We start from the raw sequence: 15,038 nt of genomic DNA on the forward strand, positions 1-15,038 counted from the left end.
TCCTTGTCGTTTTGTTATGTCTGTGCCTTTTTAGGGCACTTCGCGGAGGTGTGTCCAGTTTCTCCGCATCCAAAGCACTTCTCGAAACGTTTCACCCCGAAACGGGGCGTTTCACCCCGAAACGTTTCACCCTTGAGAGGAGCCTCGGTGAAATGTATGATCGAAATGTCAATTTTGGGTATATATAGTATTATATATATACATAATAGGTGTGCACAATGCAATACACATTTGCACACATTTATGCCAAATCTAGATCCTTGAGAGAGGGAGATATCATCATATATAATAATGTGATCAATATCTATGACATTACCTCTACTTTCCAAAATATAGACCGATGCATAATTTAAGCTGGAACAAACTGAAAGTGAGCAAAATTTAAACCTCAAAGCGACAAGAAATTACAACTTACAAAGTTACAAGTTACAACTAGTAACTACTTGCACATTCAAGTCTCAAGATTTCTGATTCATCGAACATTACTAGTAGAACTAAACAAAACAATGGATTAGTAGTGAAGTTTGAACACAATGCACATGAAATGTCAAGAACATAAGTCAATTCTCCATGTAAATAAGATGAAATCCAAACCATAATCTTGTCGAGACTCGACAGACTACATAGCACAAGACTGTAAAGAGTCAAGACTGGAGTGATGGTGTCAAAGCCCATACGGTAAACACAAAAAACCCGGCCCATGACAAAATGATAAAGTAGCATGACAAAATATGCAAATCTGAGCGCTAGTGAGTCGCTCCTCTAGACTCAAAAAGAGACTACTAAGATCCATCTGACCGACGCCCCTCATCACTCTCACACTCTGAAGCAGTCGGAGTAAGTCGCCTAGTAGTAGAAGCAAGCTCTACAACACTACGTCTAGGCCTACGTGCTCGAGTAGCTCTATAACCGGCCTATACAACGTAGAGGGCGGTACTATTTCAATTACCTGTTAACTTTACACAGAGCACTGAGAAGGGAAGAGAACACAGTTGCGTCCAGCGACTAGAATGTCACTGCGCACACGAGACCGACACCCTGTAGGCCCCAAAGACTGGCACCCCTTTCGGTATTTCTTTATTCAAATTAAGGTAGACGATCCGACCACTTAGCACAAGCTTTCACAAAGCTGTCCAAACCTGGCGAGGGCTGAAAACGCAGGTTTTCGACCGGATTTCAACAACATAACGGCGCAAAAACCCCTGTAGGTCAAAAACACCTGTCTAGGACGGATTCCCTCGATATCTGGAAGCTTTCTGGTGAGCTGTCACAGAAATTCAGCGGGCTGTAATTCTCTGTTTTTCACTGCCGGGAGCCCAAAAGCCTGTACACGCATCCCAAGGCTCTCACGAGGCTCCCCCGATGTTCCCTTGCAGTTTAGGTGCGAAACCCTAAACCTGCAGAAAAACACAGCAGGCTGTAATTCCCTGTTTCGGATCGTTTTTAGCGGAGCGAACACGCCTACGCGTGTCCCAAGGGCTCCCGCACGCAATGGGACAGTTCCCCTGTGAATTGGACGAGTTTTCACGCGAGAAAACTCTCCAAACTCGCAATCTTTCGTGATGGAACTGTGCGTACCTGTGGGGGATTAGCAATTAGCTAATCCGGTTCCTGTTCAGAAGGCTCTTGCCTTGGCAAACGCGCATAAACCCCCAGAACTGTACATAGGTCAAATGAGAAGCCCACTAGTGGGGCATAACATACTGTACGTAGGGGAGAAAGAGAGCAGTATGTAGCGTGCGGGGCATCACTCCCGCCACCATACTGTGCATAGAGGGCAAGGTAAGCATTCCATAGCTTCTGTACCTGCTACAATCCACCTGAGGCTGAAAATGGCGCCCCCTTTGTTGATATGCAGCTCGTTTTTGCCTCCCAGAGTGGCAGAATCGCTCACAGGCTGACACGTCGCCCAGTTTCCGAGTTTCGGCTTTCCCTGCTAAAAATATCTCAACTGGTGCGTCAGTTGACTTGGCAGCAGAGCAATAAAATGTTCCCCTTGTCATTCCAGAGCTAATGACGCGAACACATTTTCCGGTCAAAAATAGCAGTTCCCTAAATTTTAGGAGATGCTTCCATGGCGTCCCTATCGGTCTCTTGACCATCATTGAAGACTACCATTTGACCAACATCTACAATGTGGGTTAATTTACTGGCCCCTTTCAACTTATAAAGTTGCAGTGACTTGACGAGTGGCCCAAATTCCAGTTTGGCGCACACGAGCTTCCATACTCGTCAGAATTCAGTGCTAACTGGCTCGGGCAGTCCCTGTCTGACCGACCTAGATCCCCGATGTGAGAAACCCATTTGGCTGCAGCCGTTTCACACTGGCCATGCAATGTCCACTTGCACCTTTTCAAGGGTTTTGGGACAAACAAGTAAAAATAAAATAAATATATCTAATACTTATTTACGGAAGGCAACAGGAAAAATACACCTCCTGGTGACACACCCCACCCTTGAAATACTGCAAGCGACCTCGCTTGCATGCCAATAATACATGCAGATATCTCCTGATATCACATATATTCTATGATGGAAATCCAAGATATACATGCTTCCGGAAATGTAGCGTTGGACGATTAAACAATCCCACCAACCTGGCTACGACACATATATCAAGCATAGAAGTCTTCTAGTGTACTCTTGAGCACAAACTTCTCTAGCTAAATTCTATATGGAAAGAGTAGATACAATTGCTTAACTACTCTCTTGAGCATCATGAACCATGCTCTTGCCTTGCTCCAAAAAGGTTGCATCAAGTCACTATGGGTTCCATTTGAAAGGCTTCAAGATACAATTGCAATAGCTGAGGTGAATCAAGCAATTCAGACTCTTCCATCCATTTGGCATCTAATGATGGATAGTTCTTGAACTTCACCAAATAGCGTCTTGCAACTTTTCCTCTAACCTTTCTTTCTTTATGTGCCAATATCTGTTCAGGAACAAGGATTTCATCCAATTCTTCCACTTCGGGTTGTTCCTCATCAAGCATATTCTCTGGCACATCACCAACAAAGGGCCTTAGAAGGCTCACATGAAAAGCATTATGTATTTTCCAGCCTTCTGGTAGCTTTAACCTGTAAGCTACATCGCTGATCTTTTCTGAAATCTGAAAAGGACGATAATATCGCATACTGAGCTTAGGAAACAAGCGTTCCTTGCCTTTCCTTTTCCTTAACCTGGCCTTTTCAAAGCGCAAAAGTACCCAATCACCAAGTGAAAATACAAGTTCACGACGGTGACGATCAGCAGCTTTCTTTTGCTTAGCCTGAGTTTTCTCAAGAGCAATCTTTATCTTCCTGTATGTTTCATCCATATCTTGCACATACTTGTCTGCCTCAAATATCTTGTCCTTAGTCTGCAAAATGGGTGGGACTTTCTTTCCTCCTTCCGCTATCTCAAATGGTGCCTTACCTGTTGATGTATGCACAGTGTTATTGTAAGCATATTCAACCAATGAGAGATGGTGTTCCCACGTTGCCTTGTGCTCTGAGACATAACATTTGAGTAGGTTCAAGACAGTAGAATTTGCCTCTTCTGACTATCCATCAGTTTGCGGATGAAACGAAGAAGAGAACTTGAGCGTAGTGCCCATGTTTTCAAACAATGCCTTCCAGAAAAGACTCATCATACGTGGATCCTTGTCACTGACAATTGACTAAGGCATCCCATGATATTTAAAGATATTGCTCATGAATATCTTGACCATGTGTTCTAGCTTTATCTTATTCCTAACAGGAATGAAATGGGCTTGCTTACTGAACCTACAAATGATAGTCCAAATCCCATCATTTCCTGTTTGCGTCCTTGGAAGATCAAAGATAAAGTCCATTGCTATACTTTCCCATGGCCTATCAGGGATCGGCAATGGCTGCAACAATCCCGGTTGCTTTTGTCTGTCAAATTTGACTTTTTGGCATACTAAGCATGATCTTACAAATGTGTCAACATCTTGACGCAAAGCTGGCCAATAGAAGAATGCCTCAACCCCTTTCACTGTCGCATCAATTCCACGATGCCCAGCATAAGGTGGAGCATGACTTACCATCAAAATCTTTGGCCGTAACTGTTTAGTAACGCATAACTTTCCATGCATCATGAGAAAGTCATTCTTAAGCATATAGTGCTCATGATGTTGCCCATCAACAAGCTGGTCATAGATCCTTGCAAAATCTGAATCTTCAGCATATTGTGTCTTCATTTCGTCTAGTTCACAATGGTACGGAATTGACACTGCTGAAATTTGGGGCTTTCGTGACAACGCATCAGCCACCACGTTCTTTTGCCCTTGCACATGCACAATCTGAAAATGGAACATTGACAAGATGTTTGCCCATCGCATGTGCTTCTCAGACAACTTCGTCTGTGTGAGAAAATATCGCAAGGTTTGATGATCCGTTTGGACAACAAAATCAGCCCCTAGCAAATAGTGTTTCCAACTAGTGAGAGCATGAATTACTGCCAGCAATTCTTTCTCATAGACTTGCAAGTTCCTTTCAGTCTTCAAAAGAATTCTACTCTCATATGCGACTACTCGGCCATTCTGCATTAAAACTGCACCAAGACTATGGCCACACGCATCACATTGAACCATAAAAGGTTTAGAAAGATCTGGCAAAATAATTACCGGATCTGAAGTCAGCTTCTCTTTCAAGTGTTTGAACGCTAAAATTTCCTTGGCTGTCCACTTGAAAGTAACTCCTTTTCCTTGGAGTGCATGGAGTGGAGAAGCAATCTCAGCAAAATTTCGGATGAACCTCCTGTAATAGGAACATAAGCCTAGAAAGCTTCGAATGTCATGTACGGACTTCAAGTCTGGCCATGACCTAATTGCTTCCACTTTAGCGGGATCCATGCGTACCCCATCCTTTGAAACAATGTGCCCAAGGAAGTGAATTTCTTGCAAAAAGAACTCACTTTTCTTCGCATTGATGAGTAGCCTATTCTTGCGTAGCTCATTGAAAACTGCGGTCAAGTGATCCCTATGCTCCTCTTCAGACTTTGAGTAGACAATCATGTCATCAAAGAAGGTACCCAAGTTGTTGGGGTTTGACCCTGGTTCAACAATGCGGTCCACCATTGGAGCGCATTCCCTTTCAAGAAAGTGGCAGCCTTGCGTATCTTTGAAAATTCCGTGAAGTTGCCTCCAGCATAAGCTGCATCGAACTGCTGTATGAAGGTCAAAGCCTTCAATTGGTCCTCAGTTCCTCTGAAAGTTTCAAGCTTCACTCCCTGCCCACCTTCCTTGTAATCCTTAGGCTGACTCAAAGGAGCCACATTATCATAAACAGGTGCCTGTAGCAGTGGTGCTCCATGAGTGTTCATTCCAGCACTCGCATCAACTCTTTTCCCTGTCATATCTGCATTTTGTACGTATGGCTGCGAAAAACCAGCCATACCAAATTGTGTTCCAGGCACTCGAAACTGGCCATAGGCACCCTGAAAACCTGGTTGGACACCCATGTTCGCGTACATAGGGTTACCCATGCCTGTTTGCATTGTCCCGAACACATTCCCTGGCATATAACCTGTGGAAGGTCCAGCCATAGCTTGAAACACTGAACCACCTCCAAAATAACCAGGATAAGTATTAGGTAATGGAAGGGTCTGACGCATAGCCTGTTCATTGCTCCCTTGACCATTCACAAACGGTTCCTGTCCAGCTATAGCAAGTTGCTTTGGATCATTGGACACCGCTAGTTGCTCAACCACATGGGCTTTCCCTCGAGCATCATGAGTCCTCTGCACATTGGAAATCTCCTTTTCTTGCAACGGCTCAGTCATGCCTTGTGTAGGAGACTGAAAACCCTGTGTCGGAGCCTGTAAGAACTCCTGCATCCTTGGGTTGTTAGCCAACGGCTGAAACATATCCATGCAACAACGCAGTTGAATTCTAAACAACCTGTCCTCTTCTTGAAGAGTTGAAGGAATTTTCTATGTACCATGTGAGGAAGATCCCTCTTCAAGTATTTGGTCTCTCTTCTCTGCCATATCAACAAGCTCTGTGTTGCTTTCACCCACAACAATCCACGCTGCACTTTTTGAAGAAAAAGTGACTATCCCGTCGATGGAACCATATAACCGGCCTATACAACGTAGAGGGCGGTACTATTTCAATTACCTGTTAACTTTACACAGAGCACTGAGAAGGGAAGAGAACACAGTTGCGTCCAGCGACTAGAATGTCACTGCGCACACGAGACCGACACCCTGTAGGCCCCAAAGACTGGCACCCCTTTCGGTATTTCTTTATTCAAATTAAGGTAGACGATCCGACCACTTAGCACAAGCTTTCACAAAGCTGTCCAAACCTGGCGAGGGCTGAAAACGCAGGTTTTCGACCGGATTTCAACAACATAACGGCGCAAAAACCCCTGTAGGTCAAAAACACCTGTCTAGGACGGATTCCCTCGATATCTGGAAGCTTTCTGGTGAGCTGTCACAGAAATTCAGCGGGCTGTAATTCTCTGTTTTTCACTGCCGGGAGCCCAAAAGCCTGTACACGCATCCCAAGGCTCTCACGAGGCTCCCCCGATGTTCCCTTGCAGTTTAGGTGCGAAACCCTAAACCTGCAGAAAAACACAGCAGGCTGTAATTCCCTGTTTCGGATCGTTTTTAGCGGAGCGAACACGCCTACGCGTGTCCCAAGGGCTCCCGCACGCAATGGGACAGTTCCCCTGTGAATTGGACGAGTTTTCACGCGAGAAAACTCTCCAAACTCGCAATCTTTCGTGATGGAACTGTGCGTACCTGTGGGGGATTAGCAATTAGCTAATCCGGTTCCTGTTCAGAAGGCTCTTGCCTTGGCAAACGCGCATAAACCCCCAGAACTGTACATAGGTCAAATGAGAAGCCCACTAGTGGGGCATAACATACTGTACGTAGGGGAGAAAGAGAGCAGTATGTAGCGTGCGGGGCATCACTCCCGCCACCATACTGTGCATAGAGGGCAAGGTAAGCATTCCATAGCTTCTGTACCTGCTACAATCCACCTGAGGCTGAAAATGGCGCCCCCTTTGTTGATATGCAGCTCGTTTTTGCCTCCCAGAGTGGCAGAATCGCTCACAGGCTGACACGTCGCCCAGTTTCCGAGTTTCGGCTTTCCCTGCTAAAAATATCTCAACTGGTGCGTCAGTTGACTTGGCAGCAGAGCAATAAAATGTTCCCCTTGTCATTCCAGAGCTAATGACGCGAACACATTTTCCGGTCAAAAATAGCAGTTCCCTAAATTTTAGGAGATGCTTCCATGGCGTCCCTATCGGTCTCTTGACCATCATTGAAGACTACCATTTGACCAACATCTACAATGTGGGTTAATTTACTGGCCCCTTTCAACTTATAAAGTTGCAGTGACTTGACGAGTGGCCCAAATTCCAGTTTGGCGCACACGAGCTTCCATACTCGTCAGAATTCAGTGCTAACTGGCTCGGGCAGTCCCTGTCTGACCGACCTAGATCCCCGATGTGAGAAACCCATTTGGCTGCAGCCGTTTCACACTGGCCATGCAATGTCCACTTGCACCTTTTCAAGGGTTTTGGGACAAACAAGTAAAAATAAAATAAATATATCTAATACTTATTTACAGAAGGCAACAGGAAAAATACACCTCCTGGTGACAAGCTCTCTCAGGACGAGCACTAGTAGTAGTTGAACAAGTCTGTCATGAGAACCTCATCATGTCCTCACGGATGAAATCATACACATCGTCCTCAGGTGTATGTGGCTGCAGATGTGAGATGTCGGCTGCCTCAACTACAATCCGTCAATGATCCACTTGCTTTGATAGCCAACTGACAAGGCCGGCACTATCCAATCCACCCGCCTTCTCCAATACCCGAAGATTGGCATTAACAAATGCCAACCTATCAAGTTGGGGAGTATTGAGCCTACAGAAAAGTTAAGACACCGCAAGTTAGGCAAAATGCATAGACTAGTCACTGCAATGAACGTATGACCAAAGCTAGATTCTCATTGAGAAGCTCACCTATTTCGATCTTTTGTATATATGTCCCCCATTATGCTCCATAGCCTCTCCGCACCGGATGAGCTCACCTCTTGGGAGAGGACCCGCAAAGCCAAAGAGTGCAACATGGGTGTCAAACCCCCAAATTTTTCCCACCATGAAACTGGAAGTGCTTGGTTTTCAACATCTTTGGCAATTGGACGAGAAAAATTTCCCTTGCCACCTATATGTATAATTTCTCACAAGTATCAAGACACAATTTGCAAGCTCTAAAGACTTTAGAATATGCTCTTTATGATTGTGCTTTAAGACCTTATACGTATAGACTTTAGAGATCTTTATCTCTTTACTCCAAAAGATCCTCTTCTAGTCGATTTTGCACATGACCATTGTTTCAATAGATTCTCTCCACATATTCATTCCATCCGGTCAAAAGCACACGATCGCATCTCTGAGTCTCACTTCTCCAAGCCGGATGTAGCATGTGGGCTACACAATGTATAGGACAGTGAAACCAATTCCATCGTCATCAAATATGTCAAGGATGATGCTTACTCTACATGTCACAAGTTCACATAATCACGTGTGAACTACGATATGTGTAATGCCATAAGAGTTAAGACTTGAAAGAAAGATAAATATTTCAAAAACCTTACCTGTCTGAGCTCAATGACGTGCAATCACATATGGCTACCCTCAACTTTGTCATGAACTCGTAGAGGAGACCGAGGGTGGATCCCTCACTATCACATAAGAGTAAAACGCTAACAATCGGCCGAAGAGCTGCTTGAAGGCCATCAATCTCCCTCCAAAACGTATTGTTGCAAATCACCCCATCAAGGATTGCCACGGCAGCAGGAGTGGTGGAGTCTTGCCAATTTAACCACCTTTCATCTACCACTATACGACGCAAGTCTTCTTTGCATTTCATCAAGCTGTACATAAAACAATGTATATTTGAGCTTCACATAAGTCTAAAAAATGGGCATTCAAAGAATAGGAAACCTTTGAGAAGCTCACCGGCACAAGACAATAAAGATGTAGCAAAATCGGGTCTTTGCCGGCTTCTTGAGAGCCCATTTGCAATGGGCAGTGAACAACCCTAGAGCAAATGATTTTCGATGAACGAAGTTGATAAGCTGTAGAGCTTTATCAACTAGTGTAGTCACCCATGGTAGTGCACCAATATCTTCCATCATAAGATCAATGGAGTGTGATGCACACGGACTCCATACTATGTGTGGATATGCAGCTTCGACATTTCGCCCATAATCTTGCAATTGCTTGCATTGTCTGTCACCACTTGCACCACATGTTGTGGCCCAACCTCCTCGATAGCATCTCGAATGTGCTGAAAATAAGCTCTCCTGCACATTTGAGATTCGAATCTTGTAAGTTGTAACTTGTAACTTGTAAGAAACACTTCACTTTGAACTATGACGCTCTATGCTTTGATTTCCAAGAGACAAGAAATAAGGATAAGAAACATACCAGTGATTCGTATGCCAGCTCCTGACACATCAATGGCTCTCAAAAATGTTGTGCCGGTACAACAAGAGACGAGGATGTTGAGTAAGTGATGCTTTCGCACATCTTTCCAGCCATCCGATATGATAGTGTAGCCATATACTGCCAAAGAATCTCTATGATCCTGTAATTGCTCATGAACCATGTCTACTTGACGTGTCAATCTGCTAGTGCGAAGTGCCTCAGATCCGACAGGAGTAATTCGCGCTCCCGCAGCTGTAGCCATTGAGACAGCATTCACAAATCTTTTGTAGACCCCTGTGCGTGCAGCATGGAATGCAATGTTGCATTGGTAAAAAAAACGATCCTCGGCAATCTCCGCCGCCTTCTTCAAGCTAGGAGCCCAAACATCATGCAATGTAGAAGAGCGCCCAGATGTGTGAGCCCTCTTCTTATGCGTACCTACTCCAAGTTGTCTCACTTCGGGTTGGGAAGGAGCTACCTGTGTGGCGCTAATAGGAGCAGCAGCATGACTAGTATCCACATCTTGAGTGCTAGCTTCTATAGCATCTCTTGCATTGCTATCTTCCATACTAGCAGTAACATTTGGAGCACGACAGGTGGAAGAGATATTTGGAGTCGAGGCTCATGGAGTACTAAATGTAGTAGGGATATTTGAAGTTGAGGCTCGTGGAGTACTAGAAGTAGCACCCACCATAGGCAAGGGAGCGTTTTGAGCAGCCAATTTACCTTTTTCATCTTGGACTTTCTTTAAGAGGGCCTCTTCATCTATTGGGAACTCGAGAGAGGGCATTGACAATACTGATGTACTTCGCCCACTCACCCCCAAAAGAAAGCCACAACTCTTCGGAAACAGATTTGCATGCATTCTCCCTTTGGTTCCGATCCAAGTGTAATGGGCTTTCAAGCGGGTCACACCTCCAGTGAGCACATCCCCACGCAGCTTACATACAACCCTGCGAGAGCTAGATTTGTGATATTTGAAAATAAAACTGTAGACTCCCATGGATCCCTCTCAATTACAAGCTGCCTGATTTTGTCCTCTCGCCATGATTGAAGATCCTCAGCCCTGCAAATTTTGATACATGTAACAGTGAACACACGTGAGAAAATTGACCGCAAAAATCTTCAAGACTTCGAGTCAAACTCTAGACTCTGGAGTCGGGACGTGAGTGACTCGTGAGTCGTGACTGAGTCACGTCACAAGTGAACGATGACATAATTTATAAATGATAATACACTCTCTCTCTCTCTCTCTCTCTCTCTCTCTCTCTCTCTCTCTCTCTCTCTCTCTCTCTCTCTCTCTCTCTCTCTCTCTCTCACAACAAACAACAGACAAATTGACAATTGAATTGTCTGCTATCTGTTGTCTGCTGTGAGAGAGAGAGAGAGAGCAATTACTTACCTACCCAGTCCTTGACGAGTCGCACGCTGCAGCCGGTAGGCTCTCGCGTCAACGTTCAAAGCTCGCAAGCAGAAAAAAACCACACGGAAAAAAAAAACAGAGCGCCCGCTGCCCACAGCCTTTGATAAGGCTAAGTTTTCGATTTCGGCAAAAACCCCCAAATTTTTTTAGCCGTTTCACTGGAGGCGTTTCACCCGCACACCGCAACGTTTCGGCCGTTTCAAGCGTTTCACGTTTCATGCATGCCGAAACGCGTTTCGCGGTTTCGATGTCCCCTCCTTGATGAAGCGAGCCTGCTTCTGAGGAGTAAGCTTGGGTCGTGCATCTTTCTTTTCTGAGTTGCTCTTTCTCTTTCTACTTCCATTTGTCGAAGTCTGTTCAGCTCTTTGTATCATGATCTCATCGGTGGGGTAAGTCAGACTGCCAGAGTGAATGGCAAAACCCCGTTTCGTATGACTCAGCAACTCCTAAATAGAAGTTGACTTCTTTTCCAAGCAGTGATCTCGGATCTCTGTAAGAAGACCCAAGGTAAACCGCTCAATCTGCTCCTTGAACGAGATCTTCTTAAATAAAGAGGCGGGTAGAAAAGAGCTCCAGAATCTCTCGCAATTAGCGTCCATATCTTTCTTGGTCATCCGAAGATAGTTCCAAACAGTTCGTATATCACATTCATACTCTCGAGTCAACCAAGAAGAAATAAAATGCCTCTTGAATTTCAGTCATTTAACTAGCGCAGTCTTGTTTAATAGAAGCGTGGACCACCAAGTTCGAGCATTCCCCTTAAAGTAAGAGGCAGCTCTCCGAATCTTAGAGTGCTCTGAGTAACGTCCTCTTGCGAAAGCGTTGTCAAACTGTTGTACAAAAGACAAAGCCTTCGAAGCATCTCTATATCCCGAAAACGTGTCAAATTTAATTGATTGTCCACCTTCCTTAAACTCTCGAACTTTCTTGCTTTTGTCTTCTAAAAAGTCATATTGGTTGGCTTTATAGAAATTCTTCTTTTTTGCATAAAAGTTGTTGTCGTCAGAGTTCTGAACTGTTTGTAGACGAGTGCTCTGTAGAATTGTCTCTCACTAGGCGAGATTTAGACTTCTTTGCCTTTTTCTTGCCCTTTCCGAAGCGTTGTTTCTTGCTTCGCTTTTTACCTTTCGGTCTTCTTTGCTCGAGTCAAATGAGCTAGAAGAACTGTCAGAAGAAGAAGAAGAACTAGATACTTCTTCAAATCGAACACGCTTCTTCTGTTTCTTTGCCTTTTTAAATGTCGACTGACGATCCAAATAGCTGCGGAAGTCAATACCTTTCTTCTGCTTTTTGCCCTACTTTTCAGCTTTGTTTTGCGCGTCAGAAAGCTGAGCAGGTCGTGCATCCACCACCTCTTTTAATTCCTTCTCAATATACTTCTTGGAAACAGGAGGTTTCTTGAAAGTGGATTTTGGGTGGTGTTGTGGTTTTCTGTCACTGCGTGTGCACCTCCTCCAGAGAGGTCTTGCTCATATATTTTGCCATTTTCGAGTCCTTGGCAAAATTAAGCATCATCTTTGTTGCATCACCGATCAAATGTCGGCGCTCCATCTCTTAACGCTCCGCTTGAGTAGGCCGAGGCGGGCCATACTTCTTGCCGGAATCTTCGTTGTGATCCCTTCCTGCATCTCCGGATGCAGAGGGAGTCGACTGATCCTTGCCTAAAGTCATAGGTGCTGCGGGAAAAAAAATTGAGATCGGATTTCCCGTAGAAGAGAAATCGGCCATGCTCTGATACCATTGTAACAGACTTGGACACTCCAAGTCAAGAATCTACCACGAAATCAGCAAATAACCACTTCAAAACAATTCACAATTCACAATTTATTCAACACTGGCTCGGCGAAGTTCCGTGACTAGAGATATTGGCCCCAAAGACATGGCGCTCCTTTTGGTATTTCTTTTTGTATTAATCTGAGTTCAAAGTACAAGAGTGCAGGCAGGCACTCACACTCAGACTCTACGTCCAGATGCTTTGAGTTGTGAGAGACCTGCTCACGTATGTAAAGGTACAAGGGTTACTAAAGGCAAAGCACCAAAAGCTAAAATCAAAAGCTTCAAATAAAAGCTTTGTAAATAAAGCAAAAGTTATTTCTCTCTCTTTCTATTAATAAATAAAGTAGAGAGGCTTTAACTTTCTCTCTCTCTTGCTAAAATAAAGCAAAGAGGCTTTCTCTCTTGTCAACTTGCGTGGCTAAAAGCAAGTCCAAAATAGCCCCAAAAACAGTCCATGTAAAAGCGATGTCAAAAATCTGCCAGCTTTCCGTGGATCGCGCTGGTGTCCATACAGCAGGCCACGTGTCAGCCCGCCACATCAGCAAATCAGGGTTAGGATTAGGGTTTCAACAAAATTAGGGTTTTTGATTTTAGGATTAGGGTTTTAGCAAAGCGGGCAGCCACGTCATCACTTTGTGACAAGTGACAAGAACTTAGCTATGAGACCATCCTCCTGCCAATGAAGTGCTACAATAGAACGAGCCTCTCTCCATGCTGTCAGTATGTGATGCCCCAATCGAACAGTTTACTGAAAGAAAGGGACCCCTGGATGATCGGCTGAAGAGAAAGGGTTTCTCCAAAACCACTCTCTAGGTTCCCACTGCACTCATGCCATACGGCAACTCTCCCAAGCCCAAAGCCTCTAATAGCCTGTCTAAAGAGCTATTGGGTCAAGATCTATGACACAAGTTCTCCCACAGATGCCCACTATTCGTATCCTCTGAAAGCAATACTCGACAACCTGTGGAGCCTCTACTGAGACTCTGTGTAGCGACCCTCGCCCTGGATCTCGACGAACATGGAGGATACAATCTCGAACTGCAATGAGGTGCAAGTGGGCTGGTGCTGCTCCAGGCCACTCCACAACTGCTCCCAAGAGCGAAGTAGACTCGCAGCAAAACAATTCTCTAGTCTCCTGCTCAGACCAACTCTACGCATCTCTGTAAAGATCCATCTGATAGAAGGTCTCCATGGGCCTCCTGCATAAGGTACTCGAGCTCTAAGCCGCTGAAGCAAAAACTCCTTCCAGGGCTCCTCCCCTGGAAGCAATTCTCTAACAACAAACTTCCCAAAAAGGACTTTGCTCTGTTGTGCTGGGTCTATGATCCCCAAACCCCCCCCCCCCCCCCCGAGAACATGGCGAGGGGGCTTCAGTGAAGTCTCTCTGTGGCGGAGCAGAATCCTCCATCTATATTTGTTGTTGTGATGGCGAGCGAAGGTGGATCGAGGGCGTCGATGAGAGCGAGGTGAAACGACAAGGCGAGTCGATATCGTTGAGAAACAACACCAAAGGCGAGCTCAAGTGAGCAACTCTGAGAACATGGGGGGAGGGGGGGACAGCTTGAAGTAGTGACAGGCGGGAGGGGTGATAATAGCACGAGGAGGCAGTGGGGGAATGGTGGGTAGGTTGCAGGCAACGCGAGGGGGATGTGTGGGGTGGGTGTGCAGGCTCAGGGAAGCGTGAGGGCGTGGGGCGGAATGCAAGGCAGTGCCCGGGGGGGGGGGGTTGGGTGGTAGCAGCCAGCAGAGTCCGACATTTCTTGACTAGTTATTGTCATATTTCATTTTGGGTCCCACACATTTCTGATTTCAGCTATTTATGATGTACCGAACCTTGAATCTTGAGCAACTATGGGCCCCATTTAACTCTGTTTCTGAAACTCTTGGCAACTATGGGCCCTGCACACAAGAAAGATCTTGAACATCATCTCAGCACCAAAACTCTGGTGCATCGAATGCAGATCCCTCAATGCCCACCAAACCACTAATTGCGCACTCTGCAAACAGTTGTTTATGCTTTCAATAGCAGCTAGCCACGTGCACTTGGCACCTTTGCGTCCATATAAAGCTCGTGGGTTGGGTCTGAGGCTGAGGCTTGTAGCTTTTGGCTTCTGCAAGGGTCAACACACTCAAAACGCTCTAGCAGGTTCATTGCCATGCATCTCGCCACAAGTTGGAAGTTTAAAAATGGCATTTTCTTGTTTTATGTTATGAAGCTTATAATTTCATTTTCTCCTGAAGGCCCATTCCCATAAACATTACAAGCGCCCACACGCGCGTGCGCACACACACACACACACACACTTACGCGTTATGCTTTGCGTCATGCTTGAAAAATGTATTGACACGCTTAAGCTTTGACATCAAGTGGCATCAAAGTCTCTA

At 45.2% G+C, this 15,038-nt stretch overlaps 1 protein-coding gene and 1 pseudogene across 5 annotated transcripts in view; both read right to left on the reverse strand.

Moving 5' to 3' along the window:
* The window catches only part of LOC147442295 (dynein regulatory complex subunit 3-like), a 159,440-nt gene that overhangs the window by 54,992 nt on the left and 89,410 nt on the right, over positions 1-15,038 (reverse strand). The window lies entirely within an intron of this gene.
* LOC147442297 (uncharacterized) lies at positions 746-10,614 on the reverse strand (annotated as a pseudogene). The gene is made up of 9 exons (XR_015190323.1): positions 10,146-10,614; positions 9,451-10,023; positions 9,291-9,327; positions 8,984-9,102; positions 8,620-8,898; positions 8,426-8,519; positions 7,985-8,186; positions 7,607-7,886; positions 746-914 (listed from the first exon to the last, which is right to left on the reverse strand). The product of XR_015190323.1 is annotated as an uncharacterized LOC147442297 (transcript).

This window comes from Adiantum capillus-veneris, chromosome 14, assembly GCF_014529385.1.
Source record: "Adiantum capillus-veneris isolate H3 chromosome 14, ASM1452938v2, whole genome shotgun sequence".
NCBI classification, from domain to species: Eukaryota; Viridiplantae; Streptophyta; class Polypodiopsida; order Polypodiales; family Pteridaceae; genus Adiantum; species Adiantum capillus-veneris.